Genomic DNA, 7,284 nt, shown 5'->3' with positions numbered 1-7,284 from the left:
GCAGACCAGCCTCTCCTCATGTAGCGAAAATAAAGATAATGTTTTACCTACTCACCAATACAAAGACGGGTTGTGTCATTAGAAAGCCTACTTTCCTTAGTGGATGCACTTTGAGCCCCCCACCACATGTATAAATGCACTTTTTGGCCAGAAAGGGATTTTGTTTAACATAACATTTTAGTTACTCCATTGCTCCCTCTACCGATATTGCCAAGAGAATACCATCATAGAGAAAAAATTATCTTTTATTTTCGCTACAGAGGAGAGGCTGGTCTGCATTGATGCGAGCCCCGGGAATGTCGACAGTAACACAGCTAGTGGTCTAGAGATGTGTACACTACAACCAGGTTGCACCCTGTATGTATGGGATACCTATTAGCTATGGTTCAGGATGCAACACTGCTCATACATTGATGGACAAATGATTGTGATGAATGAACGCAATTCTCCCAATTCTTATTCCCATTTTCAGTGGTCTGGTTTGCAGGCAAATAGTAAAGTACAGTATACTGATAAATTGTACAGGGGGAAATACTTTAGGATCTCTCAATTAAGACAAAAAATAACAATTTCTACCCAAGAGTGTGCACAAATCTAAACGCAGAGAGACAAGATACGATAATAGCAAAAGCACTTTCCCCTGATACAATTTATTAGCCCATAAAGCAGAGCCGTCCAGCTGCCCGGTGATAAGTGGACAGGTGGTGAAGAAACAGGAGGGAAAAACAGACCAGAGAGTCAGTGAGAAGTAAATTTAGTCACATATTTATTACATAAATATATAGTAAAATAGACCAGCGACAATTACCATAAAAATATCTTCCTTTAAAATCCTGACCATAAACAAAGATTTGAAAATCACACATTGACATTTACAAACACGCTGATTGTCTGGACCTGTCATAAGCAGCCCACCACAAAAACCTGACATCACACCACCCACTGGACACGTGTTTAGAGGAAAGGCAGGAAAGGGGGGGGTTGGGGTCCGATTATCCGGGTAATCGGAGGGGTATGCGGAGGGGAAAGGCATAGAGGGAGGGAGAGAGAAGGGCTTTGGGAATGCCCTTCGCAGAGGGGTCGGGTGGTGGCAGGTGTGATGACGGTGTGGGTGGTGTGAGGAGATCACAGTAGATATTCGGAGGTTTCCCATGAGTGTGTGTGTTTGTTTTGAAGAGAGACGGTGTTTGTCTTTGCCCAGAGCATTGCCTGAAGCATAACTGTGTTGCCCTTGCTAGTTTGCTTGCCCCTGTGCTTTGTGTGGGTTATGAGTCCTGAATACTGTTCCTGTTGCTTGGCATGTCTGTGAGAGTGGCTACATCCGAGGAAAAGGTAGATGAGACAGAGAAAGAAAGAACTTGGCCTGGGTCAAGTCAATCGCAAGCAGTTCTTAAAAGTTTTGTTTTTTCGACCTGCGTGGAATGCCAGCGGTCACACCGTTTCAAATACTTTCCTTTTACTCTCTAACATTTCAAATAGCCTACTATCGGACCCAGGTCTGAGAGTCAAACTAGAAATAGAGGCAGAAAGAGATATCCCTACACAGTAAAATCCATTGTGTTAATTGAACTCCGAGCGTGTAAAAATGGACCCATTTTGATGTGTTCCCCTTACAGTGAATGGCCACATTGTTTGTCTACATACTGTGCCCTCCCACCACCAGTTTGGGCCAGTCTCAGTTTGAGACTTCACCGTTATCTACGATCTAGTGTATCTTGTACACTGCAATCACACAATTTATTTTCCCGAGGGGACCTCCAGACCAAGAGACCCCTCTGGATTCTTTTTTCCCTTTGGCTGCTTATTTTCTCCAGAAAACCATCCTCCATAATCTCCGTCTAATGCCTAATTCATATTCAGCTGCATGGCCGGGGTCGCTGGCTGAAAGTAACTGATCTTCAAGCTAACGTGTTGCAGTTATATTCGGCCAGTAGCACCGTCATGCGATGGGAGTATAAATTGAGCTTCAAGAGGCTCGCTCGAATTGCTCATGCCCCGTCATGCCCCTCACTTTCAATCCAACGTGTCATATTTTGACGCTTGTTCAGGTACCCTTCACGTATCCTTTACATCCCTTTTGTCACGGGGCACTCACTTAGTTGTGCCTTGCTCGGGCGGACTTCATGGGGGCTCATGCCTACTTCTGATAGCGCCCCTATACCTTATTTTCAATGTTTTTAGCTTCAATGTTTTAACGTCATTTTCTCAATCCTGTCCGCATTCCGTCATCAGCCACGTGACTAACGTCCACATTCCTCAGACTACACTGCACGTTGAAAAAAATTTATATGCTAAAGTGGTACCCGGTGTATTAAAAAGTACACCAAGGGGTCCTCTTGACCAAGCGTCCACATGTGACGAGTTGGGAGTGAGAAAGTGTTCCTCAGGCTAAGGCCTGACAAATGGGGTCGCATCCCTTTTAGCATGTGTCAAGAGCATCGTCATTTTCTGAGGAGCCTCGGCAATCAAAGTGAAGTAAGGAACTCTTGAAGAAGTGATACAAAAGTAAGAGTAAGAAATCCAAAAGTAAGAATAGTAGTTGTATTAGTTTGTGGTAGTAGTAGTTTATAGCTTGTTTGCATGTCTACTCCATTGTTATTATTATTCTTTGTGACAAGTGTACTGCTGGTTTGAAGTCTGTTCTGTTTCCATAATCACAAATATGGATGAGTTGGCAAGTGGACCAGTTGAACAGGGTCCTTGAGAAAATCAGAGAAAAGGACAATAGAAATCCCAATAGAAACAACATTTAAGTGACACAAATAAACAAACGTATCCCCCCCCCAAGAAAACTCCACACCTACAGAATTTTGAGGTTCCTCTCAGCGTGCCGCTGTTGGTCAAACTTTGATGAAATATACAAACGCAAGAGGTTTGAAAGAGGTGTCGCGTTTGAGACAAACCCTCAAGACGTTCTGAATAAAGTTTGGCACGTGAGGCCTCTCTCTAACAGGACAGTGGATTTGTAAAAAAGGAAAGGAAAAAAAAAGAGAAAGAAAAAAATAGAATAAACAAGACACAGAGTTTACATATATCTGTACAAAGTAACCCCTCCCAACCCAAGAACTGTATACATTTGCAGTCCTCTCATGACTGCTTACAAAGAAAGAGACTTTGACATGGAATCTTTTTTATGAGCACCTATTTCTGCATACCCGGGCTTAGGCCTCGTGTCCACTGGGCACCTTTTGTACTGATGCTGAGAACTCAGCTCTCAGCAATACGCAGCATCCCTTCCACTGTAATCAAAGGGAGCCGAAAGAAGCTAACGGAGGCTCCTATTGGACACGCAGCCATAACTAAGACAGGCGGACAGGCGGGGAGGCGGTGTGTTTGTGGCGCCGTTTCGTTAAGAATTACATGGACCTGATAGATATACGGACTGGAAAGACGTGAATCGTTTGATCCCCTTTTGCTAGGTTTTGAAGCTAGCCGAGCAGAGAGCATTTGGTTTTCGCATATCTGAGGGGCTTTGCGTTATGTGCCGACGGAGCAGAGACGGTGATGTGTGCTTCGTGGGCACTCGAAGGAGCAGAGCCCAATGGACAATACAGGAGACAGCGTGTGGAAAGTATAGAGGTCGGGGGAGGGGGAGAGGGAGGAGGGGAACACCCTTCGAGGCTGGCCTTTCGAACCTGAGCATTTCCGAACCGATTCAAAAACCCGTTTTTCAAACTGACAAACATTGCATATCAATTCATAAACACAGATCGCCTAACAAATACTATTATTCTGCTCACACAACTCATTATCTAGTCATCAAAAAATATTGCCCCTCCACCTCTGACTGATTAAGTTTCTAATAAATTAGCTAATTTGATTACATTCTTTGCTGTCTAGGCATGTCACTTCCCACCCTCTTACAAAAATACCCCTATCTTTATAAATCTCAACAGACATAGTACATGCGTAGGTATTCAAAGCAGCACTACGCCAATCAATTCACTATGCTAGTCATCTCCCACAAGGCTAACTATAAGTGCTACTAATTCTCTCTCTGGCTAAATTTGGTCTGGTAGTGTCTCAAAACGGGTCAATTGTATTGTCCCCTCAGAGCTATTCCTAAAGGTCTTCATATGCCATCGAGATCACAGCTATCCAAGCCTGAGTTAGGGTGTAATGTCCAGTCCATAGTGAGGGTCAGTGAATGGAGATGTCTGTGCTATAAGCAGGGGTCATAGTGCGATTACACTGAAAAATACAGTTGTCTGTTCAAGTGCAGTCCACAAAAAGAACATCATACAGATGAGATGGGGGCTAACCAAACAATATTAAACAGTCAATAATTAACAGTCACGAGTACCTCACAACACGGAATCACACACGGGCTACAGTAATACGCGTACATGATTCTCCTTTTCTAGAGACAATGCTGATGCTAATATGCTAGCACGGCACTTTGACTTTTCTCAGCTAAGTTAACACACATTAGCGCTGATGTCCCTATTGCGGGCACATTTTTTTTTAAATGTCACAGGGAAAATAACCTCACAATGTGTTGCATCGCTAAAGCGGTTTGACATTATACAGTAGATCGTCTATTTTCACGATGAAGTATATAGGATTCCACCAGGGGGTGTGCTAAGGGAAGGGGGGGGGGGGCTTTAATACAGCGTGTAACAACCCAAACTCACTCCTGGGAGTCTTCTCCGCAGCACACTAATAGATACTACTGTGCTGCATGTGTTTTGTGAATGTCCACGCCAACCGTCTATCACTGTATGCAACAAGGCAGGGCAATACCACAGTCAGAGGAAGGATTCAAAATTCAATCAATAAGGCCGCCATTTTAGAGGGGGGAAAAAATAAGCCTCAAATGCCAACAAAAGAACCAGTTCCCTCTGTATACCACAAGAAACGGTCTGCTTTCTATTTGCAGGCCAAGAGTCACTCCAGCCCCCCCCCCCCCTCTCCTTTAAAGTCTTATACCCACGGCTTGCATTCTGCTCTAGTGTCTTTCACTTTTCCCCAAATAGTTCCCGAGATCTCCACCCCCTACTCTTTAACTCTTTCCACCCGCAAGCCTAACCCAACACAATATTGGTTACATTCTTCAAGGGAAATAATACAAGTCAGTGACGAGGCTCTGTTTCACAGCGGCCTTGTCTCGTGGTGCGGCCTCAAAGGGTGCTTCCGGGGGTTCTTCTCTTTTTTGGGAGGGGTGGGGTGGGGGGGGGGGGGGGGGGCAAAGCAGGTCGGTCAGATATCAGCACAACAAACGTTCATAGCCGAACCCTCACGCATACACAGACACACACACACACACACACACACACAGAACGACAGTTCTCACGTGAACATAGAGTCTTAAACGTTCGCATGCACACACATATATACACGCACAGCTTTTTTTAAATGTCAGCCATACCAAGCTTGCAGTACATCGCAGTAGCCTTAGCCAGTTTTAAGCACACGGAAATAGAACAGGCCTGTGGACAGAGGAACAAAGCTTGTTGCTCTGCCTTGGGGGAATGGTGCCTGCTTGGATGGGAGCCATGCATGTATACCATGAGCCAACTGGGCAAGGGAGAGCAGGGTATTGCTGCTGGCACTTTGACCGTAACGGGAGAAAGCGGCATAGACCAGAATATCAAACAGGAATCCGCTGACTGTGGGGGCCGAAGATTGCTTTTGTACACTCAGCATGTGTTTTTATTAGAAGAGGCGGAAAAATGTGATTTATTCAGCATCACGTGGTGAAGCCGGATTATTAAAATGAAGGTGTTAAGCTGGCCCCAAATAAAGGAAATAATTAAAATGTTTTCTGTGTGTTTTCACAGTGTGCTCCGCCAAAACCCACGCAAAGACGACAACTCACAAACACGCATTTGAATAAAACAAAGGCAAAAGGAGATTAAGATTAAAAGACGGGCACACGGTACACAAGGACACTCGTTTCTCTCACACACCGTGAATTTTCTCTTTTAGATTTTTTTGAGAGCAATGATGAGGGAAAACATGGACCTGTATCTGTGTGTACGCAGTAGAGGCTGGGCTCTAATCGCTCAAGGCCAGGAGGTCTACAGTGTACACATTCACTGACTCTTGATTTGTCAGAAATGAGGACCACATAACACAAAAATGGAAACAATTCTCATTCTCCAGAAGACAAATAAAGATGAGCTAACAATGGTGGTTCATCTAAGATGTATCATCATTTATTAGAAAATGTTCTTTTACCTGAGAGAATCCTTCAATAGCTTTCTTTACCCAGTCATGAAAAGCTGTCTGTGCACGTTTGTGCGTGCGTGTTTGTGTGTACGTCTGAAGCGACGCCATGTCCTAATGCTCTCATAGGTGGATGCGTCTGAAAACCAACAAGCTAAATATATATAATTTTTTTAACAAAATTGTAAGAAAAAGGGTCGGACATGACTAGTAAAACTACAAAAGTTTCATTCACTCATTCACTTATTGCACTTGCAAAAAAACAGAACAAAAAAAAACAAATACTTTCAACTTCCAAAATTTAGGCTGCTTTTCCCTCCAAGTGGCAGCTGATTTAATTTTAATCACTCAGGGAATTCAAACAGTAACTTTTAAATTGTGCAAGAGCCATTTGGCAATCTTTTTTCTTTTCTTGTCACAATCCTAATTCACCTTTATTCTTCCACAAATGCTGGGTTTGGGGTTTTTCAAAGTGCATCTCAAATAAGTGCCTTAAGAATTGGTAACCAATCGGTTTTAAGATGAATTTCTCTCCAAGGTGACACAGTTCGCTCATTGATTGTTCATCGGTGCATTGGCCTGTGACTGCAACAGTCAGGTGCGCCACTGCACACATCACATGCATCTCGCTAAGCAATGCCGCTCACTCCCTATTAAGGGAATTATACTTTGACGGTACATTCATTTGGCCATGGGATTAAATCCTTAAAGCTCAACTAGCGTTACATATATTTCTGATAGCGTGACAGGATTTAGGGCTTATAGCCCGAGCCTTGCATTTTAAGGCTATGTGGTCTTTGCTAGCACTGACCCACCGACCAATGAGAGCACTGGATTGAGTACACACAAATAATACCCAAACATAGACACACACATAAACACCAACACCAACACACACACACACCAGCACACACACACACACACACACACACACACACACACACACACACCACTATTGGAGCAGTTTACAAAAAACAGCACATCTCGTAGTATCTCATCCTCCACAACATCATCCCTGGCACCAGTGGTGGACAGTAACGAAGTACATTTGCTTGAGTACTGTTCTTAAGTACATTTCTTGAGTATCTGTACTTTAGTTGAGTATTTTTGTATTTT

Source organism: Protomyctophum parallelum (assembly GCF_964188405.1).
Source record: "Protomyctophum parallelum genome assembly, chromosome: 17".
Taxonomy (NCBI): Eukaryota; Metazoa; Chordata; class Actinopteri; order Myctophiformes; family Myctophidae; genus Protomyctophum; species Protomyctophum parallelum.
This window is presented reverse-complemented; position numbering follows the sequence as displayed.